At 39.8% G+C, this 17746-nt stretch overlaps 1 protein-coding gene and 1 pseudogene across 4 annotated transcripts in view; one reads left to right on the top strand and one right to left on the bottom strand.

The window, feature by feature from the left end:
• The window catches only part of DGKH (diacylglycerol kinase eta), a 222378-nt gene that overhangs the window by 80958 nt on the left and 123674 nt on the right, over positions 1 to 17746 (top strand). The gene's annotated exons all lie outside the window — the stretch shown is intronic.
• Positions 186 to 1586, bottom strand: LOC117096787 (annotated as a pseudogene). The gene has a single exon (XR_004442639.1). The product of XR_004442639.1 is annotated as a heterogeneous nuclear ribonucleoprotein A1-like (transcript).

Below are 17746 nucleotides of genomic sequence, written 5' to 3'. Positions count from 1 at the left end.
TTGCAGTGAGCTGAGATCCGGCCACTGCACTCCAGCCTGGGTGGCAGAGCAAGACTCCGTCTCAAAAAAAAATAAATAAATAAATTCCAAATAGAACCTGGCATCACCCTGAAGGAATTCTAACTTCACACTGTTGGGGAAATTTACCAAGATGGCTTCAGAGTAGACTAACTTTACACAGCACATTAAAAAAGAGACATTTTTTCAGCGTCACGATCAGACTATTACATTTAGCAATCAACAGCATGGGTGCAAAAAAAAAAAATCTACATTAAAACCCTTTGTTGGAATGCTTTACACTTTCCACAGAGCAGAAACTAAAATAACCTGTTATACAATTAGTCACAAATACAGTCCTCGAGTTTTTTGGCCGTACACATGAGTATTTGTCTAAAACATGTCTTCTTTGTAGCAGCTAGGCCCTGCCACCACTGTGCTTGGCTGAGTTCACAAATCTGTTGTAACCTGTAGCTTCCCTGTCACTTCTCCGGCTCTCCTCTCCTGCTAAGCTTTGTTTCCTAATTAAAATCTTCTGCCACGGCCATAGCTACTGCTGCTGCTGGAACCGCCATGGCCACCTTGGTTTCGTGGTCTTGCAAAGTATTGGCCTCCATCACCACAGGCGCCAGAGCTTCTGCCTCCAAAATTTCCTCCCTTCATGGGTCCAACATTTGAAGACTGATTGTTGTAATTGCCAAAATCATTGTAGCTTCCACCACCTCCAAAATTGCTTCCATCATGACCAAATCCATTATAGCCATCCCCACTGCCACCATATCCACCACCACCACGGCTGCCACCAAAGCCACCACGACCACGGAAGTCTCCTCCACGACCGAAGTTGTCATTCCCACCGAAACCACCTCCACGACCACCACCAAAGTTTCCAGAACCACTTCGACCTCTTTGGCTGGATGAAGCACTCGCCATCTCTTGCTTTGACAGGGCTTTCCTAACTTCACAGTCGTGGCCATTCACAGTATGGTATTTCTGAATGACAGTCTGACCCACGGAGTCATGGTCGTCCAAGGTTACAAAGGCAAAGACCCTTTTCTTGCCACGGCCTCGGTCGGTCATGATTTCAATCACTTCAGTTTTCCATACTGTTCAAAATAATCTCTTAGGTGATGTTCTTCAGTGTCTTCTTTAATGCCACCAACAAATATCTTTGTCACAGTTAAGTGGGCACCTGGTCTTTGAGAATCTTCTCTTGAGACAGCTCTCTTTGGTTCCACAACTCTTCCGTCCACCTTGGGTGGCCTTGCATTCATAGCTGCATCCACCTCCACAGTGGCATAGGTGACAAACCCACAGCCCCTGGAACGCTTGGTGTTTGGATCTCTCATGACCACACAGTCGGTGAGCGTTCCCCATTGCTCAAAATGGCTCCTCAGGCTCTCATCGGTTGTTTCAAAGCTCAACCCTCCAATGAAGAGCTTCCTCAGCTGTTCGGGCTCTTTAGGAGACTCTGACTTAGACATGACAGCAGGGAGAAGAGAGACTTTAACGATGCCTCTTCGGCGGCGTCCACGGGCAGAAAGGAGTACCTTACTTCTGATACTTCGTAGCATTTGGGAGTTTACAGGAGATATTTGCTCATCATTTTGTTTCTTCCTGACAACTCTGAGGAATACAGGGCAGGTAATGTTTATTTATTTACAGATAGGGAAACTTAGGTTCATAGATATGATTACTTACTTGAAGTCACAGAGCTAGCAAATGGTGGAGGCAGAAGTGGAACCCAGCCTGGGACTCTTTTTCAGGAGTCAGGTCTATTTTTGTTGTATGCTTCCTGTCAATGTATTGACTTACTGGAAAGATAAATTGAATTGTCTTTTTCCACTGAATTCCTCCAGTGGGTATCATTCAAAGAAAAAAAGTTTTAATCCTTTAATTTCTTACTTTTTGTTTCCTGATTCTTCAACAAATTAGTTAATATGTATTAATTATTTTCTATGTATAAATGAGATATAGTTTTTGTCACAAGAAACTCAGTCCTATAGGAGAGGCCCAGGCATTAAAAAAAATCCCTATGCAGCATGATTAATGCTATCAATAATGCATGAGCATAGAGCTTTGGATGTGATACCAAGGATGTGATAGTGGCCTGAGCTTTGAAAGAGGATGGGATGGGGTGGGAGGTTTAGAAGAGGCAGTGGAGGATGATACTGAGTAGAAGGGAGAGCTGGTGAAAAAGCTTGGACACAGGGAAGCATGGTGTATTTGGGGATTACCAAGTACTTCTCTTTTACTTTACTATTAGGGGAACTTAGGGGGATTGCTGAAGATGGGGCTGTTAAGGAAAGTGGGACACTTGTGGACAGAAGAGTATTTGTATGCCCAGCTAAGAGGTCTGGAATATGCGGGTGATGGTCACACCTTGAACATACTGAACCAGAGTTTGGCAGGATTTCAGAGATAATTTTGTCCACAGTGGAAAGAATGGACTAGTGGTGGGAAAAATTCATGGCACGGAGAGCACCTAGTAAACTATTGAGTCCAAGAGAATTAGAGGAGCCCAAAGTGAGGCAATAGCAGGAGGGGTGGAAAGGGATGGATTTAAGGAACAAAAACTTTTCCATAACAAATAATGCATAGGATGAGGACTATTATGATGATAATATCTTGACATATCATGTTTTTAAAGAATTATATATTCTTTTGGGCCGGGCGCGGTGGCTCAAGCCTGTAATCCCAGCACTTTGGGAGGCCGAGACGGGCGGATCACGAGGTCAGGAGATCGAGACCATCCTGGCTAACACGGTGAAACCCCGTCTCTACTAAAAAAATACGAAAAAACGAGCCGGGCGAGGTGGCGGGCGCCTGTAGTCCCAGCTACTCAGGAGGCTGAGGCCGGAGAATGGCATAAACCCGGGGGGGCGGAGCTTGCAGTGAGCTGAGATCCGGCCACTGCACTCCAGCCCGAGCGACAGAGCTAGACTCCATCTTGAAAAAAAAAGAATTATATATTCTTTTGAATCCATTGCCTCACATACCATCGTAGCACATAGTGATATGCAGGCATTATTTCCACTTCAGAGGTGAAAGTCTGTTAGCTATAGAGGCTAAGTTTGACCATTAAAGATGGTCAGGTAGATTCATGATGTTACAGGTTTTGTACAGACATCCAAGAAAGCCTAACACAGCTTTCCTGGAATTTATATGACAAATGAATAAGGAAATATATAGGCCAAAGAAAAATTCTTTGTATGAGAGGACAGAATAGATAGTAGTTAGGATAGGAAAGAAGTGACACAAATAAAATGTAGAGTATTGAAATCTCCCTTGATCCATCTCTCCCATTACAGCAAATTCCATTCCCTAGATGAGAAATGGAGGTCATGCTGGGACATGACTGGTAGAAGCTAGAGGTTCTTCTAGAACTCTTGAAGGCATCTGTAAAAGACATGCACTTTGCACTTTGCACTTTACACACCTGTTTAATGCTTCTCTAAAAGTCAGCATTGCATATGAAAGTGTATACTTACTGGATAAATCAGGTAGTGCCTGATTTTTCAAGGACTCTTAGCTTTACAAAAGGCTCATCGAAGAGCTATATTTAAAGTTGCATTCTCCTTGGGGCATTAAAGTGGCTTTCCATCTAAGCAGCTTCAACTTGTGACACAAAGGCGTTTCTGAAAATTTAGGTGAAATCCTGGAGCATCCATGTATGTATATAATTTAAAAGAGAAATTATTTTCTTTAAGCAAAGGGCATGAAATGAGCAATTCTGCAGCTTTAGGACATTGGACTAAAAACCGTCTCAGAAAGCCAGCTAGATAAGAATTTATTCAACTTGTAATGCTTTTATTTTTTGAAAATGATTTTTCAAATCAGGTTCATTGATCTTTTTGCTGTTAATTTTTTTAAACTAGGTTATTAGATTCCAGTTGGAGTCTATGTGGCTTTACTGATTTTTCATGAGGGGCAGGTAGTACTAAACCTATTAACTGACAGATTATATAACTAAATGGCAGTTAATATAAATGTTTCTAAGCCCTTTTTGGGACGAGGGGGGAGTTTATGCCTCATCCTAGAATTTGTGAACAAAATAAAACGAAAGCATACTTGTTTTTAACAGATTCTTAACCATAACTCTGATTATAACTATTTCTTATATTTGTTACTAACTTTATTATTTTGGTTGAACATTAACATCGAATATAATAGCATGATTTTTAAAAATGAATCTTTGTTTCTTCACTTGGTATACTCATTATTTTGAAATATCTGGAGCCATGTGTTTTTTTCTTAACCACACTTTGATTATATAATTATATTTGCTAGAGCTGTTACAAATTAATCACTTTTTGGTTATGCTTGTTCTTTTATAAGAAGTGTTTGTTTAGCCATACATAAACAGAAGTTTATTTTGAGGATTAACTTTCATGTGAATAACTGCCTCCCAGCTAAATCTTTTTAATCACATCTTTTAGAGGACAGCAATAATGTGTTTGTCTTTTTTTTTCTTCAAGAATTTCAAATTAACTGTTTGTATATTGTAACATGGAGAGGTTTGTAGCTTCATGAAGGCAAAGACTACATCTTATACATCTTTATATATACACCACCGCCTCACACATCCCAGGAGATTAATCCGTGCTTATATAAGATTTGAAGAATGTAATAATTCTGTAGAAAAAACATAAATTATTTGCTTTGAAAATGACTCTATAAGGAACATCTCTAAATGCACAATATTCTCATAAAAAATCCGGGTAGACATTTTCTGCCCCTCTAGATGTATGCCTTTGCGCATTGTGTCCATTTTCATACACGTGAAAAGAAACAGCCTCACGGGAGGCTGAGGCAGGAGAATGGCGTAAACCCGGGAGGCGGAGCTTGCAGTGAGCTGAGATCTGGCCACTGCACTCCAGTCCGGGCGACAGAGCGAGACTCCGCCTCAAAAAAAAAAAAAAAGAAAAAGAAACAGCCTCAAATCTACTGAACCCTGGAAACCATAAAAGCATTTCCAGCCTGTGTTTCTTGTTTACTTATTGATACCATTTCCCCTCAATCAGGGGCCCAGGGCTTTCCCGTTTTCTAATGTTTTTCTTTGTTTTATAATGCACAGTTACCTTACGTACTATTTTATACTGTCGCTAAAAGTTGTTTAGGTCAAGTCAACCAACATTTGTTTATGGAGGCCCTCTGATGTGTTACCTAACACCACAGACGGTGATGTTACAAAAATGGGGAGGATGCAGTCTTTGCCCTCTTAAAGGCCGTGACCTGGTGGGACCATAAACATGTGGATGGACACTGTTCAGCGTCATAGATGCTGTTACACAGACAGGATAAGGATGTGTTAGCGACCCAAAGATGGGAGTGGTGGCTTCTTCCTTCCCCTGCAGGGTCAAGGAAGCCTTCCCAGGGCTAATGGTGCTGGATGAATGTTGAGATGAATAGATTTCAAGACAGACAAATGGAGCAGAGGATATGGAGGGCAGAGGAAGGAGCTTGGGAGGGGCAGGCCATACGTTTGGAGGGCTACGTAGGGGCCTTCTATGGTACATGTAGGAGCTTGGACTTTATATGGAAGGCAGAAGAGAGCTAATGAAGGGCTTCAAGCGGTGGCGTAATTTAACTAGATTTTCATTTTAGGAAATTACCCACATAACCATGGGAGAATGAAGTAGGGTATTTACATTTCCTTAAAACCGTGCTTTTAGGACATAAATAGACCAAACATTAACTTTTCTTCCCCATTGCCTTAAACAGAACTTTACAAAAATCCGAATACACCCACTTCTGCCATTTGAATTTCCAAATGATTTATTCTTTGGCCAAGATATATTTTTATAGCACTTTAATGTTCTGTGTTTGGGTTTAAGAATTACGGGCTGCCTACCTTGGGTGACACCAGATGCTACAGTGATGCAGCTCACCATATAACTCTCCCTAATCCCCCTTGGCAGTGACAACAGGCTTCCCGTATTTCTCCTCAAAGCGTCTTGAAATAGGACTGTATTGAATGGGCATGACTGGGCTGCATATTTTAGGCATTTTCAGGAAAAGAAATAAAGAATTCGTATGCGAATGAATCTGACCAAGCATCTGAAAGAAGAGGAAAGGATTTACAGTAACAGAAAAGTAACATGATGTCACATGACAAAGTTCAGAGACCTCCTCTTAGCTGAGGTGGCTTCCCATGGTGTTACTGGTCATCTGCAGTCTGGTCCAAAAAGCAGTCCTGTGGTCAGTGCTAGGCCATAAGTCTTGAGTTCTGAACACGATGAGATGGCTTTTCCATGATATTCAATGTAGTTTCTTTCTCCTTCTCTCACTAACTTTGTTAGACTAGAAGCTACATTACCCTCTTAAAAGTTTTTAGCTCTTATCCCAAGGACTTTCTGGACATTTAACAGTGTTGTAGGGGCGGAGCAAGATGGCCGAATAGGAACAGCTCCAGTCTCCAACTCCCAGCGCGAGTGACACAGAAGACCAGTGATTTCTGCATTTTCAACTGAGGTACTGGGGTCATCTCTCTAGGGAGTGCCGGACAATCGGTGCTGGTCAGCTGCTGCAGCCTGACCAGCGTGAGCTGAAGCAGGGCGAGGCATCGCCTCACCTGGAAGCGCAAGGGGGAAGGAAATCCGTTTTCCTAGCCAGGGGAACTGAGACACATAACACCTGGAAAATCGGGTAACTCCCACCCCAATACTGCGCTTTAAGGAAACAGGCACACCAGGAGAATATATCCCACACCTGGCCGGGAGGGTCCCACGCCCACGGAGCCTCCCTCACTGCTAACACAGCAGTCTGCCGCGATCTATCCGCAAGGTAGCAGCGAGGCTGGGGGAGGGGCGCCCGCCATTGCTGAGGCTTAAGTAGGTAAACAAAGCCGCTGGGAAGCTCGAACTGGGTGGAGCTCACAGCAGCTCAAGGAAACCTGCCTGTCTCTGTAGACTCCACCTCTGGGGACAGCCCACAGCTGAGGTCCAATAGGGAAAGCAGCCGGGGCCAGTGCAGAGGCGAACGACTCTGTCTGACAGCTTTGGGGAGAGCCGTGGATCTCCCAACGCGGAGGTTGAGCTCCGAGAACGGACAGACTGCCTGCTCAGGTGGGTCCCTGACCCCTGAGTAGCCTAGCTGGGAGACATCCCCCACTAGGGGCAGTCTGACACCCCACACCTCACAGGGTGGAGTCATCCCTGAGAGGAAACTTCCAAAGGAAGAATCAGACAGGTACACTCGCTGTTCAGCAATATTCTATCTTCGGCAACCTCTGCTGCTGATACCCAGGCAAACAGGGTCTGGAGTGGACCTCAAGCAATCTCCAACAGACCAACAGACAGTCCTTCTGACTGTCAGACGGAAAACTATCAAACAGGAAGGACACTATACCAAAACCCCATCAGTACGTCACCGTCATCAAAGACCAGAGACAGATAAAACCACAAAGATGGGGAAGAAGCAGGGCAGAAAAGCTGGAAATTCAAAAAATAAGAGCGCATCTCCCCCTGCAAAGGAGTGCAGCCCATCGCCAGCAACGGATCAAAGCTGGTCAGAGAATGACTTTGACGAGATGAGAGAAGAAGGCTTCAGCCCATCAAACTTCTCAGAGCTAAAGGAGAATTACGTACCCAGTGCAAAGAAACTAAAAATCTTGAAAAAAGAGTGGAAGAATTGACAGCTAGACTAATTAATGCAGAGAAGATCATAAACGAAATGACAGAGATGAAAACCATGACACGAGAAATACGTGACAAATGCACAAGCTTCAGTAACCGACTCGATCAACTGGAAGAAAGAGTATCAGCGATTGAGGATCAAATGAATGAAATGAAGCGAGAAGAGAAACCAAAAGAAAAAAGAAGAAAAAGAAATGAACAAAGCCTGCAAGAAGTATGGGATTATGTAAAAAGACCAAATCTACGTCTGATTGGGGTGCCTGAAAGTGAGGGGGAAAATGGAACCAAGTTGGAAAACACTCTTCAGGATATCATCCAGGAGAACTTCCCCAACCTAGTAGGGCAGGCCAACATTCAAATTCAGGAAATACAGAGAACGCCACAAAGATACTCCTCCAGAAGAGCAACTCCAAGACACATAATTGCCAGATTCACCAAAGTTGAAATGAAGGAAAAAATCTTAAGGGCAGCCAGAGAGAAAGGTCGGGTTACCCACAAAGGGAAGCCCATCAGACTAACAGCAGATCTCTCGGCAGAAACTCTACAAGCCAGAAGAGAGTGGGGGCCAATATTCAACGTTCTTAAAGAAAAGAATTTTCAACCCAGAATTTCATATCCAGCCAAACTAAGTTTCATCAGTGAAGGAGAAATAAAATCCTTTACAGATAAGCAAATGCTTAGAGATTTTGTCACCACCAGGCCTGCCTTACAAGAGACCCTGAAGGAAGCCCTAAACATGGAAAGGAACAAGCGGTACCAGCCATTGCAAAAACATGCCAAAATGTAAAGACCATCGAGGCTAGGAAGAAACCGCATCAACTAACGAGCAAAATAACCAGTTAATATCATAATGACAGGATCAAGTTCACACATAACATATTAACCTTAAATGTTAATGGACTAAATGCTCCAATTAAAAGACACAGACTGGCAAACTGGATAAAGAGTCAAGACCCATCAGTCTGCTGTATTCAGGAGACCCATCTCACATGCAGAGACATACATAGGCTCAAAATAAAGGGATGGAGGAAGATCTACCAAGCAAATGGAGAACAAAAAAAAGCAGGGGTTGCAATCCTAGTCTCTGATAAAACAGACTTTAAACCATCAAAGATCAAAAGAGACAAAGAAGGCCATTACATAATGGTAAAGGGATCAATTCAACAGGAAGAGCTAACTCTCCTAAATATATATGCACCCAATACAGGAGCACCCAGATTCATAAAGCAAGTCCTTAGAGACCTACAAAGAGACTTAGACTCCCATACAATAATAATGGGAGACTTCAACACTCCACTGTCAACATTAGACAGATCAACGAGACAGAAAGTTAACAAGGATATCCAGGAATTGAACTCATCTCTGCACCAAGCGGACCTAATAGACATCTATAGAACTCTCCACCCCAAATCAACAGAATATACATTCTTCTCAGCACCACATCGCACTTATTCCAAAATTGACCACATAATTGGAAGTAAAGCACGCCTCAGCAAATGTACAAGAACAGAAATTATAACAAACTGTCTCTCAGACCACAGTGCAATCAAACTAGAACTCAGGACTAAGAAACTCAATCAAAACCGCTCAACTACATGGAAACTGAATAACCTGCTCCTGAATGACTACTGGGTACATAACGAAATGAAAGCAGAAATAAAGATGTTCTTTGAAACCAATGAGAACAAAGATACAACATACCAGAATCTCTGGGACACATTTAAAGCAGTGTGTAGGAAATTTATAGCACTAAATGCCCACAAGAGAAAGCAGGAAAGATCTAAAATTGACACTTTAACATCACAATTAAAAGAACTAGAGAGGCAAGAGCAAACACATTCAAAAGCTAGCAGAAGGCAAGAAATAACTAAGATCAGAGCAGAACTGAAGGAGATAGAGTCAAAAAAACCTCCAAAAAATCAATGAATCCAGGAGTTGGTTTTTTGAAAAGATCAACAAAATTGACAGACCGCTAGCAAGACTAATAAAGAAGAAAAGAGAGAGGAATCAAATAGACGCAATAAAAAATGATAAAGGGGATATCACCACCGACCCCACAGAAATACAAACAACCATCAGAGAATACTATAAATGCCTCTACGCAAATCAACTAGAAAATCTAGAAGAAATGGATAATTTCCTGGACACTTACACTCTCCCAAGACTGAACCAGGAAGAAGTTGAATCCCTGAATAGACCAATAACAGGCTGTGAAATCGAGGCAACAATTAATAGCCTATCCACGAAAAAAAGTCCAGGACCAGATGGATTCACAGCTGAATTCTACCAGAGGTACAAGGAGGAGCTGGTACCATTCCTTCTGAAACTATTCCAATCAATAGAAAAAGAGGGAATCCTCCCTAACTCTTTTTATGAGGCCAACATCATCCTGATACCAAAGCCTGGCAGAGACACAACAAAAAAAGAGAATTTTAGACCAATATCCCTGATGAACATCGATGCAAAAATCCTCAATAAAATACTGGCAAACGGATTCAGCAGCACATCAAAAAGCTTATCCACCATGATCAAGTGGGCTTCATCCCTGGGATGCAAGGCTGGTTCAACATTCGCAAATCAATAAACGTAATCCAGCATATAAACAGAACCAAAGACAAGAACCACATGATTATCTCAATAGATGCAGAAAAGGCTTTTGACAAAATTCAACAGCCCTTTATGCTAAAAACGCTCATAAATTCGGTATTGATGGAACGTACCTCAACATAATAAGAGCTATTTACGACAAACCCACAGCTAATATCATACTGAATGGGCAAAAACTGGAAAAATTCCCTTTGAAAACTGGCACAAGACAGGGATGCCCTCTCTCACCACTCCTATTCAACATAGTGTTGGAAGTTCTGGCTAGGGCAATCAGGCAAGAGAAAGAAATCAAGGGTATCCAGTTAGGAAAAGAAGAAGTCAAATTGTCCCTGTTTGCAGATGACATGATGGTATATTTAGAAAACCCCATCATCTCAGCCCAAAATCTCCTTAAGCTGATAAGCAACTTCAGCAAAGTCTCAGGATACAAAATTAATGTGCAAAAATCCAAGCATTCTTATACACCAGTAACAGACAAGCAGAGAGCCAAATCAGGAATGAACTTCCATTCACAATTGCTTCAAAGAGAATAAAATACCTAGGAATCCACTTACAAGGGATGTAAAGGACCTCTTCAAGGAGAACTACAAACCACTGCTCAGTGAAATCAAAGAGGACACAAACAAATGGAAGAACATAGCATGCTCATGGATAGGAAGAATCAATATCGTGAAAATGGCCATACTGCCCAAGGTGATTTATAGACTCAATGCCATCCCCATCAAGCTACCAATGACTTTCTTCACAGAATTGGAAAAACCTGCTTTAAAGTTCATATGGAACCAAAAAAGAGCCCGCATTGCCAAGACAATCCTAAGTCAAAAGGACAAAGCTGGAGGCGTCACGCTACCTGACTTCAAACTATACTACAAGGCTACAGTAACCAAAACAGCATGGTACTGGTACCACAACAGAGAAATGGACCAATGGAACAGAACAGAGTCCTCAGAAATAATACCACACATCTACAGCCATCTGATCTTTGACAAACCTGAGAGAAACAAGAATTGGGGAAAGGATTCCCTATTTAATAAATGGTGCTGGGAAAATTGGCTAGCCATAAGTAGAAAGCTGAAACTGGATCCTTTCCTTACCCCTTATACGAAAATTAATTCAAGATGGATTAGAGACTTAAATGTTAGACTTAATACCATAAAAACCCTAGAAGAAAATCTAGGTAGTACCATTCAGGACATAGGCATGGGCAAGGACTTCATGTCTAAAACCAAAAGCAACGGCAGCAAAAGCCAAAATTGACAAATGGGATCTCATTAAACTAAAGAGCTTTTGCACAGCAAAAGAAACTACCATCACAGTGAACAGGCAACCTACAGAATGGGAGAAAATTTTTGCAACCTACTCATCTGACAAAGGGCTAATATCCAGAATCTACAAAGAACTCAAACAGATATACAAGAAAAAAACAAACAACCCCATCAAAAAGTGGGGAAAGGATATGAACAGACATTTCTCAAAAGAAGACATCCATACAGCCAACAGACACATGAAAAAATGCTCGTCATCACTTGCCATCAGAGAAATGCAAATCAAAACCACAATGAGATACCATCTCACACCAGTTAGAATGGCAATCATTAAGAAGTCAGGAAACAATAGATGTTGGAGAGGATGTGGAGAAATAGGAACACTTTTACACTGTTGGTGGGATTGTAAACTAGTTCAACCATTATGGAAAACAGTATGGCGATTCCTCAAGGATCTAGAACTAGATGTACCATATGACCCAGCCATCCCACTACTGGGTATATACCCAAAGGATTATAAATTACTCTACTACAAAGACACATGCACACATATGTTTATTGTGGCACTATTCACAATAGCAAAGACTTGGAATCAACCCAAATGTCCATCTGTGACAGACTGGATTAAGAAAATGTGGCACATATACACCATGGAATACTATGCAGCCATAAAAAAGGATGAGTTTGCGTCCTTTGTAGGGACATGGATGCAGCTGGAAACCATCATTCTTAGCAAACTATCACAAGAACAGAAAACCAAACACCGCATGTTCTCACTCATAGGTGGGAACTGAACAATGAGATCACTTGGACTCAGGAAGGGGAACATCACACACTGGGGCCTATCATGGGGAGGGGGGAGGAGGGAGGGATTGCATTGGGGAGTTATACATGATATAAACGTTATGCACATGTACCCTAGAACTTAAAGTATAATAAAAAATAAAAAAAAAGAAGAAAGAATTGTAAAATTGGTGTATTCGTTGAAAAGTAAAGTACACCAACCTTTTCATTCAAATATAATAAGTGTATCTACGTAAACTATTTAAAACTTTTCAACAGATGCAGAAAAAAAAAAAAAAAACAGTGTTGTAATCTCTTCTTTTCAAAAAAAGTATTTATATTATGGTAAAAATTTTGTAACCTAAAATTTACCATCTTAATCATTTCTAAATGTGCATTCCAGTAGCTTTAAGTATATTCACATTGTGCCATGTAATCTGTATATTTTTAGATGAACACTTCATATTTCTTTCTGATCAGGTTAATTATTTAACATACTATTAAGTCTTGATTTTTATATCTCTTATTTTTTGCACATTCTCTTTTTAATCATAAATGATGAATGAATTTTTTTTGAAGAATAACTCACTAAAATATTGATAATACAACCTTTGATACTTCCTTTCCACTGTGGTTATATTTTCCTCATATTATATTTTGATCTCTCTGTATGGTAGTGTCCTTTTATGAGTCACAAGTGCACACTTTATGAAGCAGTGAGCTATGAAACTGGATAGGACATTAAAGACTCTGAACCGTTGTTTGATTATTTCAGGTTATTGAGGTGTGGGTGCTAATTGATCTTTCCTAGTCTAAAGTGAAAATAATGTGTTACCCAGAGATTCTACATCTCCAATCTTGTTTTGAAAAAAAATCTAGGACTGAAAACATGGAATGAAAATGTATTCTTTTGTGTTTTGAAGGGATGAACATTTGAGTTCAAATTAATTTTTCTTAGGGTAAGCTTTTCATTTTTATAAAATAATGTTTAATGATCTTGGGAAGAATAACTGTGTAGTATATCTTCAAAAGTAAAATTTTCAAATTGAATAAATAAGTATATTTCAAACTTTTGAATTAGGAAATGCCTGTATATTTTAGGATATGTTTGGTTATATAATTATTAACTACTGCTGAAAATGCAACAGAAAATTGGAACTCAAAATTTTTTAGTTATTGCTCTCTAACCTCAAGTAATATCAAATTACACTGTTTCAAATGGTATAGGAGACCATTAAGCTAACTGAAGAGAAAGTTTAAAAGAATTAATATTTGTTACTCATAACCATATTAAGGACTGATTTATTTACAAAACAACAACCAAAAAAACTAATCGAATTATTTAAAGAACAACCACCAAAACACTAATCCAATTTATTGTTATATGGAGGCCATCATTTTTAGTTACAGTGGATCTCGAAAGTTCATGAACCCTCTAAAATTGTATGTAATTTTCAGTGTGTGTATTATGTATGTGTGTGCGTGCACGCACGCATGTTTCTGGAGAGATAGTATTAACAACTTTCAACAGATTCTGAAAAGGCATCTTGATCCAACTAAGTTATGAACCACTGTCACAGATATTAGTTTGCCCATTTTCCTTTTTATGTGCAGACCCCAATTCACAGCTAGACTTTGTTCCAGAAGTAGTTTGTTTATGAACTGGTTGTTTGGAACGTAGACCACATTTTTCTATGAAAGTAATAATATGTATTAAACACACACATATACACACACACACACGTACACAGATGCAACACACACACTAGACATTCCCTGACTTACAGTGGTTCAACTCAATGATTTTCCAATTTTCTGATGGTGTGAAATCAGTACAAACTGTACTTTGAGTACTCATACAACCATTCTGTTTTTACTTTCAGTACAGTATTCAATTACATGAGACAATCAATACTTTATTAGAAAATAGGCTTTGTATTAAATGATTTTGCCCAACTGTGGGCTAACATAAGTGTTTTGAGCACGTTTAAGGTAGACTAGGCCAAGCTGTGATGTTCAGTAGGCTAGGTGTATTAAATGCATTTTTGACTGACAATATTTTCAACTTACGATGAGTTTATTAGTATGTTCATTGTAACTTGAGGAGCATCTGTACTTACATAAATTATAGAACCTTCACAGTAGTGATACAAAGACAAATGAGATAGACCTCCTGGACTGCAAGTAGTTTATAATCCAGGCTAAGGCAAAAGGCAGGTAAAACCTATCCTCAGTTGAGATTGACCTCCTAATTTACCGGTGACCTTCCTGTTGATTTTTTTGCAGCTGTGTCAGGATTCATTCCTTCTCACCACTATACCCATAGAAGTATTAGGCAACTGGTATCCTTGGGATTTAGACACATGAGAGAATAGCATGGGGACTTAAGCATTAAGGCAAATTTATGACATGGTTTCTATGGAAAGATGTACTCCTAGTTCTAACTTGGAACCCAAGTTCCTGGGACACAGAGAGTCCTTCACTTGGAGCTTCATTAGTGGATACTGTCTGTGTGATGAATGAAGAATGTACATCTCCTCGCCATGGAGTCTCTCCCTCAAGAGTCCTTTACACAGTTAGCCAGAATAAGGACCTTCTCATTACTAATGACCATTTGTGTTTGAAATATTCATAAGTTGCCGGGCGCGGTGGCTCAAGCCTGTAATCCCAGCACTTTGGGAGGTCGAGACGGGTGGATCACGAGGTCAGGAGATCGAGACCATCCTGGCTAACACGGTGAAACCCCGTCTCTACTAAAAAATACAAAAACCTAGCCGGGCGACGTGGCGGGCGCCTGTAGTCCCAGCTACTTGGGAGGCTGAGGCAGGAGAATGGCGTGAACCCGGGAGGCGGAGCTTGCAGTGAGCTGAGATCCGGCCACTGCACTCCAGCCTGGGTGATAGTGAGACTCCGTCTCAAAAAAAAAAAGAAATATTCATAAGTCAGACTTTTCTTTCTGAAGTGCAGCATGAAAAATTTTCCTCACTACCCCAGTTAGGTTCTTGATGAGGGATATGATAGTTCTTTGTAGCTAGACTACATAATATCTGGCGAACTTTTATACTATATGTTGGTTGTTGACCAAAGGGGGAAGCTAAAGGGTGAAAGAAGGCAGAAAGGAAAGTGGAAGGAGAGGGCATGAGTGCTTCATGATGTCATCACAAGATTTAGCATCTCATTATGCCACATAAAGAGTGGCAGTCTCTTAGTTCATTTTTTGTTGCTTAGAACACCTGAGACAGGGTGATTTATAAGAAAAATGAATTTATTTCTTACAGTTCTGAGGGCTGGGAAGTCCAAGGGCATAGCTGGGCATCTGATGAGAGCCTTCTTCCTAGCAGGGATTCTCTGCAGAGTCCCAAGGTAACACAGAGTATCACACAGTGAGGGAGCTGAGCATGCTTTTGTGTTAGCTCAGATCTTTCTTCCTCCTCTTGTAAAGCCATCAGTTCCACTCTCATGTCAGCCTATTGATCCATTAACCATTACTCTATGTATGGATTAATCCATTCATGTACACAGAGCACTCATGACCTAATAGCTTCTTCAAGGCTGTAGGTCTCAACACTGCTATATTGAGGATTGTATTTCAAGGTAAGTTTCACAGGGGACATCAAATTATAACAGACAGTGTCAGTCTTTCGTCATAATTCTTAATGTTTTCTACAGGTCCTGGGAAAGCTTTTTAGATTAGACTTTTAGCATATCATGTCATTGCATATGATATGTGCACATATTTTGAAACATGGATCAAGAAGACATGCTCCACCTATGTAGATGAATAGGAGGAAATTTTGTCTTCAGAGAATGTAATAAAGAGTGGGCATGTTTTGGAGTTAAACATGAATTTTCACTAAGAATTATAATTACTTTAGCCAAATAATTTTGCAAGGCATTCTTTGATTTGACTAAAAAATGTATATGATCCAAGACCACAATATTTTTTAGCCTTATAAAAAGATGTGACTAACTTTAGAAAAGACAGAGATTTGGATTAGCTTGTACTTTCACCATTTGCTACCAAAAAGCCAACGCAGAGAACTGTGGTCTGTTCCTTAGTTACATACTAGCTACATTAAGTCACTAATTCCGCAGATATGGAGGTGCCTCTTTACAGATATGCAAAATGTATATTATAAATTTCAAAAAGTTATACATTTTATGATGTTCCTCAGTGTCTATCTACAGAGTAATTGCTACAAACCAATATTTTAGATAATTATACCTGTTCATATTTTCTGAAAAAAAAAAAAAAAAAGCAATGTAGACAGGAAATTAGTAACAGAGCAGCTGAAAATTAGAATGACTAGATTCTGTGTTGAGGTTAATAGTCATGCATGTACAAATAATGTTTTTCCATAGAAGATAATCTTTGTGACTTTGGGTTACACAAAGCTTTCTTAGATTTGACGTGATTCATAAAAGAAAAAAATGGATAAATAGGACTTCATCAAATTCAGGATCCCTCTGATCTTCAAAAGATCCCATGAATATAAGGAAAAGACAAGTCACAGACTGGGAAGAAATATTTGCAAATCACATGTTAGATAAATACGTTGCATCTAGAATATGTAAAGGTTATTTAAGATGCAAAAATAGGGAAACAGACAATTCCATTATAAAAATGGACTGAAGATTCAAACAGACAGTTCATCAGTGAAGATGTGCAAGTGAAAAATAAGCACAGGAAAATGCTCAAAATCAGTAGTCATTAGGGAAATGCACATTAAAACCACAATGAGATACTATATACCTATTAGAATGCCTAAAATTAAAGTGACTGACTGAATGTGGGTGAGGATGTGAAGCAGCTGTTGGCAGCAGACCAGTGGCTGCCTGGGGACAGGCAGCGATTATAAAGGGATACAAGGAAAGTTTTGATTGTGGCGAGTATGTTCAGTATCTTGACTATGGTAGTGGTTTCATGGCCATATTTGTATGTCAAAACATATCAAATTGTACACTTTAAGCATGTGCAGTTTCTAATACGATCATGATATCTCAGTAAAGCTGTACATTTTCTTTCCTGTAATGTTGCTTCCTTTGGTTTGTATTTCTGACTTAATTGGTGATAACATAGATTTTATTTCAGGGGTGCATTCTTAAGATGTGTGACTATTTAAAAGATACAAAATAATTAGATGATAAATATGGATTTTTAGTCTTTCTGGTATAAATGTCACATAATAAATCTGAATATTTCCGATAATTTTGACATGCAGCTAATACTGATATGCACTTACTATTAATACTCTCAACCTCAATAGATTTAAATTATATTAATTTGACTTATTTAAAAATTTATATTGTTATTTATGTTTTTCCCCTTTTTAAAAATACCTTTGTTAGGAATATGTTTTAATTTTTATTGTTATAAGCAAAAGTTTAGTGTGATTTATGGAATAAAAAGGTAGTTATAGAATATAAGTCAGTGTGAATTGCTGTACGTGTTGTTTC

This window comes from Trachypithecus francoisi, unplaced genomic scaffold, assembly GCF_009764315.1.
Source record: "Trachypithecus francoisi isolate TF-2019V2 unplaced genomic scaffold, Tfra_2.0 Contig01461, whole genome shotgun sequence".
Lineage (NCBI taxonomy): Eukaryota > Metazoa > Chordata > Mammalia > Primates > Cercopithecidae > Trachypithecus > Trachypithecus francoisi.
This window is presented reverse-complemented; position numbering and strand designations above follow the sequence as displayed.